This window comes from Patiria miniata, unplaced genomic scaffold (assembly GCF_015706575.1).
Source record: "Patiria miniata isolate m_02_andy unplaced genomic scaffold, ASM1570657v1 HiC_scaffold_6, whole genome shotgun sequence".
Taxonomy (NCBI): domain Eukaryota; kingdom Metazoa; phylum Echinodermata; class Asteroidea; order Valvatida; family Asterinidae; genus Patiria; species Patiria miniata.
Window position 1 is genome coordinate 24,871,648 of NW_024037073.1, and position 16,447 is coordinate 24,888,094.

Below are 16,447 nucleotides of genomic sequence, written 5' to 3' on the forward strand. Positions count from 1 at the left end.
CAAGAAATTAAGCGTGACACAATGAAATAAGCCAGAGGAAAACATGGTCAATCTTTCACACAGAATAATTTGACTGAAACAAGTAAATTAGCTCAGATCTACATGTACATGTATTTAATATAAAATTTGCCATTGAAAATACAATTTTATTAAAAGTTCAAAAGAGTTCATTTCTAACATCACGTTGCCAGAAAACTAGAACATTTTATAGAAAGTCTGATTCATTTTAAACACCGCATCCACTTTAATAATTTGCCATTGGAAATATAGTTTTTTGAAAAATGAAAGAATTGACTGTTAATTTTTACAGCACATGAATTCTGATAAGTTTAATAACTATTTGGTGTACATGTATTATAATGACAAACACAACTACATGTACATTAAAGTAGGTGAATCCTATCCACATCATCTACGTTCATACCAACATCCATGACAGAAAACCTTATCGTATTTGCATAAATAATCTCAACAAGGCAAATTTGCACTTCACTGTAACACACATTGTTTTGATGTTCAAATGTATTTCACTCTCGAAGGTTATACGAAATGACAAAAACACTTCTAAATTGTATATAAATTCTTTAGAAGATTTGGAAACTTAAAACAAAGGGAATACAAATTCATCTTGATGTTTTATAATTACACATTGCACTCAGATGAATACATGCCTTTCATGATTGCATGTGCTGTCCAAATCTGGTCTCAGTTTATCATGATCATGACTAATCCTACACATGAAAGAGTCATTTGACCAACTATTCAAAATGTTCACATTTGATGTTTCCCATTTACTATCAGAAGCAATGAAATACACTTCTTGTATAATCCTAATGACTGCAACTTTCTTAAAAGGTACATATGATTATTTGCTTCTTGTGCCTTTACTTTCGTTTGAAGCAACAAAATTGCTAAAAGTCTGAAGCAGGGTGCATGACAACTAACCTGTTGAAGGCTGATTGGATAGTATACATTTTAAGAAAACCGAGGAAATACATTCACTTTTTTGGGGTGTCTTGTAACTGGATTCCATTGCTAATGCATAATGTGCCGTGGACACCCTCTTTCAACACCACCTCAGTTTTCATCCACACGAAACAATTTCAGCTGGAATATTTTCAAAGGGTATTTGGTACCACTCCTATCTTGACTTTGAGCAGAGTTTTTTGTCATTAAATCAATGCTTCTCCAGGTCATTGCAAATGATGCACATGGCTTTGAGTTAACAGTGTTTCAATTTTATCTGTGAATGTACATCGGTCCAGTGAATAATACTTTCAGGTACTGTTGTCCACAAGATTTTCACACAAAATTTGAGCCCTGCTAACGAACTCATTGCACACAGTAAGATGTGACAATAGCTTGTACATTGACAACTAGTCTCTGTGGTTTCAGTAAAATATATAAAAAAAAATGTTTACATAATAAAATATGTATATTGCATTATTAATTTAGAGCACAAAATTGCATCATGACAAGTTCCATTTTAAGAGTACCGATTTCAACAATGAATTAATCATTATTTTTTTTTAAATATAACACTGTCTCGTTATTTTGTTACAATTGTTATATTATAATAATGCAATATATTTTATAATGCACTAATCGTCGGTTTCCCTTTTTGGTTTATTGGAACATTTGTTTGTTTATTTGAACAATCCTTTGTACTGATCCAGTGTAACCGGCACAAATTTGGACACCATGCATTGGTTCAGTTGAGCTTGCCATTTGGGGTCGAGATGCATGTTGAGAAGATGCCTGGTGATAGATGTCTTGAGATCCTATGAGGAAAAAAATGACCAAAGAATATTCAAAATGAGATGAGCAAAATGGTGGTTAATCTAAACGCAGACTCAAAACGGCAGGCTCTTGCAGGCCATTTAAAGTCTGATACTGGCAAGCGCGTAGATTGTCAGATTGACCTATGATGCAGGGTTCAACATTATTTAAATATCTACAAGCGTACTAAATATCAGAATCATGAGGCCCTTGTATGTCCTCATGTACACGTGTCAGGTCAGATCTTCTGTTTAAACGGTGGTCCGACTGTCTGGGGTACTTTCCTCTTCCACGCAATAAATATCTTTACGCAAAGTATGTACATGTGTATCACTAATTTTATTCAGTATTCATAAGATGGAATTTTGCGTCGGGGTGATGTAAATCAAATTAGGTTTTGCCCTTCACCGACGTATAAACGGTTGGTATAAACGGTCAGTGTGTTACCTCCCGAGTGAAAGTTGGAAAAAAATCACTCGGGTGGGACTCGAACCCACGACCTCCTACTTTCTAGTGCAGATGTCTTACCACTCAATCACTGAGCTAAGGGAATCAGTTGGCTGATTTGAATCTGATGTACATAGCAGCAGGTATAGCATTAACTATTCATAAGATGGAATTTTAAGTTGGGGTTATGTAAATTAAGTTAGGTTTTGCCCCTCGCCAACGTTTTTTTCCCAACTTTCACTTAGGAGGTAACACACTCATACAGTGTTTATACGTCGGTGTTTATACATTGGTTATTTGATTAGAGTTTTATTCAGCATGCAGAGTCCTGTGGTCAAAAGGTTCCTGTGTTTGACTCATGCACGATGTTATGTTGAGTCGATCTTGACAGGGGACACGGTGCTGGTGTTCTTGGGCAAGATACATTACTACAATTGCCTCCATTGAGTACATGTACATGTGAGGGGGGGGTGCAGACCAGATATTGCTGATCTCGAGCTTATAGCAGGAAAGTGTTCTCATGGCCTGATGAACAGGGGTAATAAGTGTGAGCAATCTGAGAGTGTTGTATAAGAGTGCTATATGAACACTGCACTATGATCATCAAATATCTTAACATCAGCACAAGGTGTTGGGCAACAATTCGTTCAAGAGTTCCACCTAAACCTTTTCTTAAGAGGGATTACTGGGCAGTGTTGTAGGACTCGAGTCTAGGACTCGGACTTGAGTTGGACTCTAGTCACATTGGAAAATGACTCGGACTTGACCATGACTCCTCGAACTCGATGACTCGCGACTCGAGTCACGTAATTTCATCAAAAGTAAAAACCTAACGTAGGGATGGGAAAGGATCATTGAGGAATACTGTTTGGATGATAAAACATGGAGGGAAGGGTTGGAGGAAGATTTTTTAGGGATGGGAATTAAAAGGAAAACACATTTTGGCTCTAAACAACATGTACAACCACAACTATATACACTGGGATTTACTTAAAAGACAGAATGGAGGATTAAAAAATAATTTTTAAAAACGATTAGTTCGGTGAACAACTAAGAACAAGTGACTTGTGACTCGGACTCGGACTCGAGGCTTATGACTTGAGACTTGGCCTCGGATTCGGACTCGACGTTGGTAACTCGACTACAACACTGGTACTTGGTCACAGAGTCCACTGCACCTACCAGGTAATTCTGGGTTGACCACCCCAGGGTAGACAGGCAAAGGCCCCCATGAGGTGATGACATGAAGCTAGTCCCTCAGCTCAGGATGGCCCTTCATCTGTATGGCTAGGGTGTTGGAGTCGATGCCTGTACCGTCTGCTGTCTTATTAAGGATCATCTGGATGGACTTCAGATGGGAACCTGGGCAGGAAAAAAATAATTTATGAGATGTAAATTAGCCTTTTTTATATTTGATTTTTGTTTGCCCTTCGCTGACATATTTTGTAAACACTGTACACTTAGTGTTGTCCGAAGGCTTAGGTGGGACTCGAACTAATGACATGAATGACCTACACAAACAAAGTTGGGTTAAGCACTGCTTCATCAGACTCCAAACGGCCAGCTTGCCACAGCAAGCTCAGTGGTCGAGTGGTTAATGTGTCTGCACTAGGAAGCAGAAGGTTGGGGGTTCGTGTCCAACCAGAAGTAAGCTTCTTGCAAACCCTCGGACAAAACTCAATGTGTTCAGTGTTTGTAAAGGGCAACAAAAAAAATACATATATGAAAAAGAAGATCAATAATTATATGGATGAAATCGAATAAAGTTGATTCCTACTTTCTAATTCACAATTTCGAATTTCACAACTATCCACATAGAATTGAGATGCAGACCAATGCAAATGAGTCTTCACAGATGTTTGTCTTACCTGACTGGATAATTTTACCGAAGAAACTGGCCTTGTTCTCTCCTATCTTTTCGAGTCCTCGATGGGTAATCCCGAATCCGCTCAGTGAATGGACGTAGTTGTAGGCCCAAACAGATCCACGTAGGTCCTCAAACACTTTATATCTATCATTGAAATATCATCAATACAATTATGATTAGCTTTGAAATATTAACATAGAATCAGGGGGGGGGGATGTCAGAGGAAGAAAAGGGGTTGGGGATTATATTTCCCCCCCAAACAAAAATGGACAAACACACTTTCCCCTTCCCAATTGTCACATTTGTGGAAGACAGTGTTCTAGTGAAGATTTGCAGTTTGCAGTAACACCATGTAGGCATGTAGAGTCTCTTTTGGGAAGATGTGTGGTTCTGAAAAGAACCACACATCTTCCCACAAAAGACTTCTACATGGTGGTACCGCAAACCTTTACTAAATCATGCCACCACGTAGTTAGACCAAGCAGTTAGCCCTTGCAAATTGTCTTGCAAAGATGTTCCATCAACAAAATGAGAATATGACAACATCAACTTGATCGTCAGGCAAGGCAGAGACTGATTGCAAATGACAACAACCCCAGAAAGTGAAAAAAACTCTTATCAGATGACAACCAACATTTGCCCAGGAAAGAAAAAAAGGCAACTGATGAACAGAAATCAAATTGTGATTTGTGAATAAAAACTTCCATTTGACTTCATTCCTTATCAGATCAAATTGAATATCAAACAGAAGGGAAGTACAGAATTGTTGTATGGGTAAATAAATCAACATCCAGGGGAAGAACACAATTCATTTGGGGGAAAAAGACAACAAGGATTGATAAAAAAGAAAATATCCTCTTTTTTTGCTGTTGTCTACATCTACATATACCTTTGTACAAAGTAATATTAGTGCTTAAAGATGTTTTGAGTGAATGTTACTTTCCGTCATCAGTAACATGACCAAATTGAAACCAACTACCAACTACCTGCTCCTCCGTCCAATCACATCCATATACTGTCATTATCCCCAAAGCCATTTTCAGGATGTATTCATCAAGTTTATTCCCATGTGACCGGTTGAACCAACTACAGGATGAGTCCAAAAGAAAGTGACCAAATTTAAAAAAAAATGTTTGAAATATTTAGCTCGTTCTATGTTAATAAAAAAACACGGATAAAGTACATCTTATCAGACTTGTATGACTCGTGACTCGGACTCGAGTCGGACTCGAGTCACATTTTTAATGACTTGGACTGGGACTCGAGTCACTTTGACTTACGACTCGGACTCGGACTCGGGGCTACGGACTCGGACTTGAACTGACTTGTGACTTGACGGAAATTACCGCACTGCACACACGCACATATATAATTTGATTGTTTTCTTTACTGTGCAATACATGTACAGGGCGCTCGATGTGGTGCATGCATGGCCGTGGCCTGTTACCGATATATTGACTTATAGAAATCAATGTACTGAAACTTGTACCCCGCCATCAACACACAATACTGCATTGGTGCAAGATTGATAGGGTAAGGTACCAGACTTTTCTTGTCAGACGTCGTTCACACGTGTATTGCTGTCGCATCGGGATAATGCGATATGAATAGTCTGCTGATCTGCCTGTTTCGGTAACGTATGTATGCAAGTTGCAACGTACGTAGATCATGATGGCATCCACTCCAAAAATTGTCAATTTTGGATATCTTAACTTCAAGAGAAATGCCAATGGAAGATCAAGTGCAGAATGCAAGTTCTGCAGGAAGAAAATAGAGGAGAAAACCGGCACTACGCGTACATGTACGTCCAACTTCAATCGCTACCTTTCACGACGTATATAGACATGAAAGAAGTCTAAAAAAAGATATTTGAAACGCCTGAACTTTAAATGCAAAAGTTAGGCCAATACCAGTTTTGTCTGAATTGCCTTTATAACTGTTTTTGCAAATGAACTCCTCATTTCCAGAGAAAATGAGAGAAAAGCTGTGGGGAAAAATGAAAATTTACAGCACCTGAAATGTACGTATTTCCATACTATATCAAAGGTGACTCTGAATCTCTGAATTCCCTAAAATGTACGTTTTTTGATACAAAGAGGTGACTCGTGACTCGGACTTGGACTCAACCTTTGTGACTCTCTGACTCGGACTTGACCTGGAGGACTCGGGACTCGGACTTAGACTCGAAAAAATGTGACTCGGACTCGGACTTTGACTCGATGTTTCGTGACTCGAATACAAGTCTGCTTCTTATTGACTATTAACTGTGAAATTTCACTTAAATTGCAAACTCTATTCCCAATTCATGTCTATTTCAATAAAACGATCACAAAACTTGGCTGTCCACCACTTATCAATTACCGTGCTGCGAACTGATAATACATCTCCCAATGAGGATAATGAAACATCAATTGTTTTCCCACCTCTATGAATGAACGAGAACTTGCAAAGGATGAGATACAAAAATCACCATCGATATTTCGAAGAAAAAAAAAGAGTTAACTTGCTTCTCATATTCAAAACACACAACCTGATAGTAAAAATTCTCTTGATTTCAATTATTAAAATCTCATTTGTATTTGAATACTTGTGTGTAATCTGTAAATCTCACTTAGCTCATTTAGCTTTCAATATTATCGCATTCCTTGGACAGCTACACAAACGGGTTCTTTTTAGTAAAACATGCATAACTTTGGATGGCATGATCAAATTTAGTGATTGGGCTTTTTTTCAGATGAGTGGAAGAACATGCTCTTTTAAGACATATTTCTTCGGTGTATCTAATTTGATTGCATAAATTTAAAAAAAAATCTTGAGTGCGGGTCACTTTTTTTTTAATCACCCTGTATAACACAATGTGAACATGCATCTCTCATACACACTAAACTTAATTGTCTTCATTTTCTACCATCCTTCTTTTTTTTTCTGTCTTTTCTTCTTGTGCGGTAGCCCTCACATTGAGTGGCATTTATGCCTTGTGAAGGGCCGACTTGCATGAAAAAACAATTACATGTACACAATATGCATGTTTAATCTGGAGCAAATCATTAAAACTGCAACAAATTCAATTCTCAGATTTCATGTCAGTGCAAGTAGTGAAACTGACTCACATGCATCTGCTTTGGTTACAGGAACTGATACCACAAGATAGTCACATGCATTAAAATCGGACAGAAATGTTGGGGGGGGGAAAGGAAAAGAACAAGAAACTTTCTGTTTCAATTACACTTTGCTCAAGGTCTTACAAGTATAAATCTGGAGTGATCTTGAAATAGAGAAGAACATTCTTTGCTGCATCTGAACAACATGTGGCTCACGGAGCTCAATGCTACATTGTGCATGAACTATGGGTGATGGCTACCAAAACACCTCCACTCCATCAACTGGGTGCAAAACTGAAGTTGAAAAGCATCTTGAGAACTTTTACATGAGTGGAGAAAGAACTTATCAAATAACATGGTTAAGTGCTGAAATCATTGCACCAATCGGCCTCTGCTTAAACTTTGTCTTTCTCTTCACAGTCATTCGAGTGAAGTCCATGCGTACAATCATCAACATCTACTTATCCAATCTGGCTGTAGCTGACTCCCTCTACCTTATAACTTACTTCATAATTGCACTGTTTTCACCTATAAAGTCCAACTTATTGGTCAAAAAGGCAATACATAGTTTCCAAAGCACGTTCCTCGCTACTTCTAATTTCTTTGTGGTTACCATAGCAGCTGAGAGATTCTCTGCAGTGTGCAATCCTATAACATTCAAAGAAAAAGCCTCTAAATCTCGAGCAGCAAAGATATCAGCAGGACTCTGGGTGCCAACAATTATTGTTGCTGTGATTCTGATTTTCTTACCATTAACAGACGCTGTCTTCAATAAAGTCAACCTTGGGATTCTTTCCATTATTAACATTGCCTCTTTGATAGCAACTCTTGCTTTGTACATCTATGTAGTACTGAAAGTACGCAAGCAATCAGCCCTGTTTCCGAACCGTCCCAAGCGAGCAGGCAAGGTCCTCTGCATGGTTATCATCAACACTGCTGTTTTCTTCATTCTGAACTCACTGTACACTGCAGCTGCAATTATGACAATTCATGTACTTGTAGTGGCATCAAAGTTTACTTCAACTGCTCAGATTGTTGCCAATCTGGAACTTGCAGAGACAATAAATACTCTGACTATATGCATTGCAATTTTGCAACTGACCAATAGCTCAATTAATTCCCTAGTCTACAGTGCCACAAACGCTGACTTTCGTGAAGCTGTAGTCAAGGCTTTCTCATTCCTGAAACTGTGCTGTCGTTGTTGCCCAAGACAGAATCCCAGCCGACCATCGCAGCCAGAGAAGCAGATTGAGCTTCATGTGATTCCGCAGGCAGAAAATGACCAAGAGCACCGTGCTGCCAGGCCAAGCAGCAGCAAGCCACCAAGCCAAGGGCATGCACAACACACAGCGAGAAAGCAGCCACTGGACAGCTGTCAAGAACAATGTTCCAGGCAAAGCAGCAGCAAGGCATCCATGCACAGTCAGCAGCATGTTCAAGTGCATGTTGAGGTACATGCAGAACCAGCAGGGACCCCAGCGCTTGCAAGTTCTCATTAGGAACAATGCTCTAGTCTGACTGACTGCAAGCTATCCATGCAAGGGGAACAGTATGTACATCCAGAACCAGCAGAGAGCCAGCAGTCACTTGCAAGTACTCAGGAACAATGTCCTGGGCTGACTGGCACCGAGCCATCAGCACAAGGGTAGCAGTATGCACATCCTGAACCAGAAGGGATCTAATCTTTGGAAAGTTGTCAAGAACAATGTTCACTGGTACCTGATAAGTGCAAGCTGTCTTTAAGGGCAGCAGTGTGTAGAGTGAGTGCTGCTTTTGAACTTGCTGTGTTCAAAGTGTAGAGCAGATTTAAGGCCGTTTCATACATCTTCTTCATTGGAATGCCAATGAAGTAGATTTGACATCGAGAAACATTAACATCACATTATGCTGGAGTTGAAATGTGTTTTACTTCAGTGAATTGCCAATACATGTACGCACCATGCCATCGGTAATGTGCAGGCCCGCTCAGAGCAGATTGCAACCATCAGTAAAGGGAACAGCTGGTATTCATGCAATGTATGTATGTAAAAGGTTCAGAAATTAACAAATCCCAAGTACTTTAATTATTTGAATCAAACTTTTGTTTGTGTTTAAAGGTAGAGTAGATCATTTGCAGCTATCCAAAAGGTAACTGACGAAATTATTGTTAAAGGCTTTTGGTTTTAATGGCACTAAACTCCCTGTGAAATCATTCTTTCTGGCATGCTGTCATTTTGAAGGAAACAATGAAAGAAAGCTATTTCCAACGATGCATCAAGTTAGTTCATGTAGTTGGTTTGTAAATTTGGTGAATCCATGAATATGTGCGCGCAAGCGTTGACACGACGCACACGCACATTAGGTTGCTATTATTCGTCAGTTCAGTGCATGACATCGCGTAGCTGCAATTGACTGAATGAGAATGTGTCCCTGGGGCTGAATTCAGACACAATATAAAACATGACTCAGCAACTTTTGAATTGAACCTGAGATCCTAGAATATATGTTTGGAATATACTGCATTCACAGAGCTAAAACTTCATCGTGTTAGTTGTTAAGCACCCGTTTTTAGATTGTGAGCACTTTTGTAGCTTCAAATGAAAAAAAAATGCACAAATGACAAATGATCTACCCTTCCGTTTAATGAGCTTGTTTGTTACTTTTTCAGTGTGACAATGTACATGTATTGGTACTAACATATGGATAATCCTGAAATTGTTCACTGTAAATAAAGTTTTTTTTTTAAAGTGCCTTTAAACATATTTTGAGGTTTTAATTTTAGGAACTATATTCCAAGTCTTTGGATGTTTCAGGCTTTAAAATATTCCATATTCATGAGCAATACAGCGATGTTATGAGCTGGAACTTCAGTGTCACAGCTGTTTGAGGGGACAAAATGTAACAAAAGTGTTTTGATCAAGTTTGATGTGACTGTTACGTTCATTAGCACATAGCATGCAGCCAATGAGATACTTAAATGTACAAACTTTTACACATGTACAATGCAATGAATTTTAGGTTCATAAATTATACAGAAAATCCCAAAGCTGTGAAGTGTAAAATACCTAAATCGACATCACAGCAACATTAGAAACAATTGTGAACATGTGCACGGGCATTGCAAAAAAGTGTGCGTAAAATGTGGTCATTACTTTCATACAAACACAGGGCTAGAATATTTCATGTTTTAGTGAAATTCATTTTAGCCTTTTTATTCTGTTATTAACAGACCTTGACAAATCCCAAGCATGGAGCACAATACATACATACTCCTAAAAAGGCACAAACTGTATGGTTATTGTTATTGAGGGTTCAATGTTAAGGGAGCAAACTCACCGCAAATCCAAAATGTCTTGGGAGGTTTAGGATCTCAATCTTGAAGATCTCTGAGGTGAAGTGCTGTTGCGTCAGATAGTGATAAGGATCCGTTATGGCAGCGCCAGTCACCGGTACGTCAGAGGTGCTGGTGGAATGGTTATCTTGTGGGTCAAGACCTGATGCACAAATGAACAGATTAAAAAAATTGATATGGCTAGAGCTATATTGTCTAGGTCTTCACCCATAACAATTACATGGGAACAATCTGACAATAGCCGTAGCCATAGCTCTAGAAGCCCGTTTCAGACACAGCCTAAGTAACAAAGTTGCAAGTTATGCATTAGGAGCATCGGATTCCAAATGTATACCAATCTTTAAGCATACATGTTGCACAATGAGGATAACTTTTTTGGAAGACCAAATAAAGTGCTGTTTTTTTGTTCGAAGTTTCTTGAAAAATCCTTTAGCAAGGAGAAATCAAGGGTAAAGACTTTTCTTTCTGCAGAGCAAAGATATATAATATGAGACCATTGTAGGCTTTAGATGTACAGTATGGGATTTAAGTCTGGTGTATTAAAGGTGTCTTCACAGCTACTAGCTGGAAAAAAATGTAGTTGATAGTTAAAAGCCGGGTTCATACTTCACGCGAAAGCGAAGCGAAATTCGTGACGTCAGCAATACATTCGAAGGGCGTCCATTGTTGACGACATGAATTTTGCTTCGCACATGCTTTCATGTGAAGTATGAACCGGGCTAAAGTCAGCAATTTGTACTCCACTTCTGTGGAAGTTGACCTCAAAAACCTAGGTGATTTTACTAGGTTTATCCAGTCTAGGTTTATCCAGTCAAAGAAAAAATCATTCCAATTTACAACACATTCAAAAAATATTGCAAGTTGATTACTATAGTAAAATGAAAAAATGTGGACCTCCACTTCCTTTCATTGGGTGAATTCAAAGACGGGAGTCTGTGGCTAGACTAGTCAGTGTTTGGTACCAAGATGTTCACATGAAAAGTGAATGTGAACTGGCGAGACTTGCATGCTCTATAATTGTACATAATCTGTGTAGTACCACTAGTCTGTTGTATTACATTATGAGCTCCATGTCTGTATGATGTTTAAATGCAAAGCAATATTCTAATATTTCTTTTAGATGGACTCAAGGGTGCTTCGAATTTGGGTAATTGAAAAATCAATGCTGTAAAATATGAATGTCGTTGTAAAGTTAGCATCATACAAGATGCATCTTAATTTGCACAGTATCCGAGGAATTGCTGCTTTTTATATGTTCATTAAAGCTGCTATTTCCTTGTGTAATTTAAAACTCTAAACACAAATAATACAGAAATGTACTATCACCAAATCGGTGTTTGAGCTCTTACGTCTTTCTGATACCTAGCAATATTTGCAAAAAACAAATTGCAGGGCAAACCATGTTTCTAAAAGTCACATACTTTTTATACGACAAAAAAATTTGCGTGTAAAAGCAAGATCAGTGATAAAATAAATAAAAGTGTACACTAGCAACATTTAAATAAATAGTGATTTTCCTGAAGTTTGTATTTAAAACCTAATTCTTGCTTGTACAAATGTAATTGTTGAAAAGTCCCTACTGAGTAAAACAGCTTGCTGGTCAATGTTGAAAGTACAAACATATACCCTCAATATTCATGCCACAAAAGTAAGCCAACATATTGGTTAGCAAAGGGATGACAAGGGTTTAAGTCTTTTGTGGCTTGTTTCTTTCTTTTCAATAATTAATTCCTGACAGACATAATAGACAATGCACAATATGTACACCTGTCAATCTTTCTGTGTGTTGCACTCTGATTGGTTGGAATTGATCAGCATTAGCTACTAATAGGCCACACCCCTCGACAGCTGATCCAATCAAACATGAAAGCTGATCTACGTCTTTTACCAAAATGGAACTTCAGAGGAAATACTTACCTTTGTAAGCGCCAAGCCGGAAACCAACAGTGTTATCTGTCAATGAAAATAAGAAGACTGAATGATACCGAAACTATTGCACAATTTATCCAGGGCCAAGTTTCATGAAGACCTGACAAAAAAATTAGGGGAATAACTGAGAAAAAAAATCCTGGAACTTTCTGTTCAGCTTTCATAACAGGTGCATTAAGTACATGTGTGCACACTTGATATCCAGGCGAGGGGGTGCTTGTGAACGGAGCGCATACACACAAAAAAATGAAGAGGTTGGATAACTAAAAATAAATGCCAGTTTCACTCACCAATGCCATCTACACTCTTGCCGATGGTAAACTCACACTTGTTGCGATAACTCTCTAATACTGGCTGTGAGTGTGCAAACAAACAATGAAAATGAAAGGAACAAATCAGACATCTCCAATGTCAGGAATATTTACCCCACAAAAGATTCACATGCTGTATAGTTTATCTAACAAGAAATCCAGGTTGAATGCCATCCCACTGTGGCTCTTCCTGCCAATGAAATGAAGAGTGCACTATTAAACACGAGGTTGTGGGTTCGAATCCCACTCCAACAGGCTTGTGAATTTCTTCTTGTGGTAACCACAGCTATTATATGCACAAGATTCAAACTGGCTGACCAATCTTGGTAAGCTCTGCTGGCGAGTTGTTAAGATGTCTGCACTAGTAAGCAGGAGGTCATGGGTTCACATCCCACCCAAGTTTTGGTTTTGTGTTCATTTTTTTGTTTTTTGTTTTTAAACATTTTTTTTTAACCAACTCCCCCCTCCCCGTTTTAATCTTTGGGACTTTTGTGTGTGGAAAGGAAGTTTATTTCAGAAATTGGCTAAAACTTTGCTGAGTTTTAACTGATTCTCAAGAAAAATGAGGCATCATTTTCTGAACTTTTAAAGAAATTTCAGGGCAGCTGTACATGTAAGTCCACTTGCCAGAAAACTGTGTTTTGAAAGTTTTTTGTCAACGAAGATCACATTTCCATTCTGGCCCACAACCATCCTGTGTCTTTGGTGAGTAGCTCACCTTTGTTGCTTCAGCCAGGGAGACATCTCCCCCAATGTTCCGTTGCAGCATCTTGGATAAATTCCTCAGAAACTCCCTGGTGTTGGTCTGTTTGGTGGATAGCTGGTCCTCATACGGCTGGTTCCACAGTGGAGTCACCATGTTGTTTAACCTGTAGATTGGAAAAAGATGTGAAAAGCACATTCAGTATTCCAGAGTCTTAACAAATTTTGGAAAAAGTGAATAGCTCAACTGCTATAAGCCTTTTGCGATATATGGCAGACACAATACAAGGGTGTTATTTGATTTGGGTATATTGGGGTAACTTATGCAAAAGACTAGACCCAAACCAAATAGCGCCTTCGTATTGTGTCCACCGTATCTCCAAAGAGTAATGGATTGTGTGTGGAACTTGTCATCTTTCTACATACAACCATTCTCCTAACTACAGTTTAAAGATTAAGCTTGAAACAATGAGGGTAATGTGTTCAACTTAGACAGTTTATCAGATAAAATAAGAATCATCTGAAACTGTGAATCGCACACACACTCTACACAGACATGCAACCTTTAATGCTGTACCTTCTAAGGGAAAAAAACAAGGAAAACTGTCCACATAACAGTTTTACTCAATAAATGCCGGATGAAGTACTAAATTTACTTAAAGTTCCGTGCTATTTTCGAGTTTCATCCCGAAAAACAGATTTCTTTACCAATCTGCTATTTTTCAAGCAATACAAAAGTTATTCACTTTTGAATGAAACACCAAACACAAAAAAGCTCACGTTTAGTTATTGAATTATTACTTTACAATTCCAAATTATTGGCTGCCAAACATTATTTCTGTTCTTGCTGGATAGGCTGGTCCCCCCCCCCTCCACAATCAGTATCAATATTGTACGGACGGGAGCCAATCTGTTGGCAAAGCTGGTCATCAGTTTGGGCCAAGAACAAAAAGAAAAGTTCATGGGTAATTTCTTAGTATAACATTTGATAGCAGAAGTCTAAGTACACTTTCAATTTCAAGCAAGAGAGTGTAGGAATTCCATGGTTTCAAATCTTTGTTGATGCAGTGACTATTTGTATCTGTATTTTAAATGTCTTTCTTGATTATCCAAACACCAGATCTAAAGCTTGTGTCAAGTTTTTATATGTGAGATATAAATAAATATGTTGTAAGCAAAATGTAGTGAACGACCTGAAAGATTTTGTGTCATTTTTTGATCTGCATCTAATTTTATTCAGTTATAGATAATGCAAGCGTTACGTTATGTCTGTGATCTTTTATAAGCTGTAAAACTCTGTAAAAAGTACAGAGTGCCATTTCACTTTTTCTTAAGTAACCTAGATATGAGCAAAACCTTTACGACGGATTACACAATGTACATGTAAAAAAAGTCTTGAAGAGAAAATAAAAAGTTATTCTGAAGCACATCTATGCCAAAGTCAACTGTGAAACTCTATTGTCTACTTTGGTTTAGTATGCATTCAAAACAAGGAACAAAGAACTAATCCTTACAAATCTTCAAGATAAAAAAACTCTCAGGGGAAAAAATGCAGAAGCTTTTTATTTCAACTACACATTGCTGCAGGTCTTATATTCGCTGTTAGTATAAAACTGGAGTGATCTTGACTAGGACAGAACACTCTTTGCTACATCTGAATAAAATGTTGGATATGGAGAACGATGAAGTTGAAAAGCACCTTGAGAACTTTATCAAGACTCACAAAAGAAATTAACAAATACTATGGTTAAGTACTGAAATCAATGCACCAATCGGCCTCCTCTTAAACTTGGTCTTTCTCTTCACAGGCATTCGAGTGAAGTCAATGAGTACAATCATCAACATCTACTTATCCAATCTGGCTGTGGCTGACTTGCTCTTCCTTATGACTCAATATATATTTGTATTGTGTTCATCCGAAGTGTACAAAGCATTCCAGAGTGTCAAATAAATCCCGGGACATACCGTTATTTCGTTTTACGGTTTTGGATTTCCTCGAAAACAAAAACAGTAAACGAACCATTGACCGTTTCCTCGTTTTACAGTTTTATAAAACGACAAACGGTATTAATATCAATACGGTTTCTCCGTTTTATAAGTTTAGTAAAATTCATTATAGCATAACGATCGATTATTTTTGTTTTACACAAATAAATTTGAAAAACAGCAAAACGGTCAGTATTGAATACACACTGTTTTATTTTAGTGTCATAGTTAACAGTCCGTGGTGCATTTTGTGGCGGTGGGCAAGGGGGTGGAGGGGGACCCTGCTTTACAAGAGTGTTGGCTCGGCATAATTAATGCGTGGTGTGATTCCTGGCGCGGACCCTGACCCCCTTCTCATGCCATTCAGTTGGTGGGGCTTAAAGAGTTGCAAGCAAAAATGGCGCTGGAAAACTGCAAGGGAGGGCATTACTTATCCACAATTATCCACAATGGATACAGGATGGTAATACGTTTGATGAAGTTGCAGATATTTTGAAGGAAATTGGAGTTTAAGTCGACGCGGCTCTTCAATAGCTAATTCGCAAATTATGTTGTGAGAACGAAAATGCAAGGAGGGCCCAGGCAATGACTCGATCTCTAGGACGCATTAACATTCCTAGGTGCATTGCTTAATTGCCGAACCTAAATCAAAAAAATGGTCGGCAAGACTATTGACCGTTTTGTCATTGTCATGATTTTGTAAAACAACACTCTAAAATAAAGCAACTAACCGTTTAACGCTTTTTACAATTAAAAACAACAACAAAAAGTATTTTTTGTGTGTGACTTAATACCGTTTGACCGTTTTACAAAACTGTAAAACTGTAAAATGACAAAACGGTCAATAGTTCGTTCACAAATTTTTGAGGAAATCCAAAATGGTAAAACAAAATAACGGTATGTCCTGGGATTCAAATACATCTTTGTTGCTGTTTCTAGTTATTTTGTAGTGATCATAGCAGCTGAGAGAAAAGTTCAATAACGAATAGTGTCT

The 16,447-nt window shown here is 38.1% G+C and overlaps 2 long non-coding RNA genes across 2 annotated transcripts; both read right to left on the reverse strand.

Moving 5' to 3' along the window:
• Positions 1–298: 298 nt before the first annotated feature.
• LOC119742927 lies at positions 299–4,154 on the reverse strand. The gene is made up of 3 exons (XR_005272922.1): positions 4,095–4,154; positions 3,409–3,588; positions 299–1,781 (listed from the first exon to the last, which is right to left on the reverse strand). It is a non-coding gene; the product is annotated as an uncharacterized LOC119742927 (long non-coding RNA).
• An 8,286-nt stretch (positions 4,155–12,440) lies between these two features.
• Positions 12,441–13,515, reverse strand: LOC119742928. The gene is made up of 3 exons (XR_005272923.1): positions 13,484–13,515; positions 12,745–12,808; positions 12,441–12,478 (listed from the first exon to the last, which is right to left on the reverse strand). It is a non-coding gene; the product is annotated as an uncharacterized LOC119742928 (long non-coding RNA).
• Between the last annotated feature and the right edge of the window lie 2,932 nt (positions 13,516–16,447).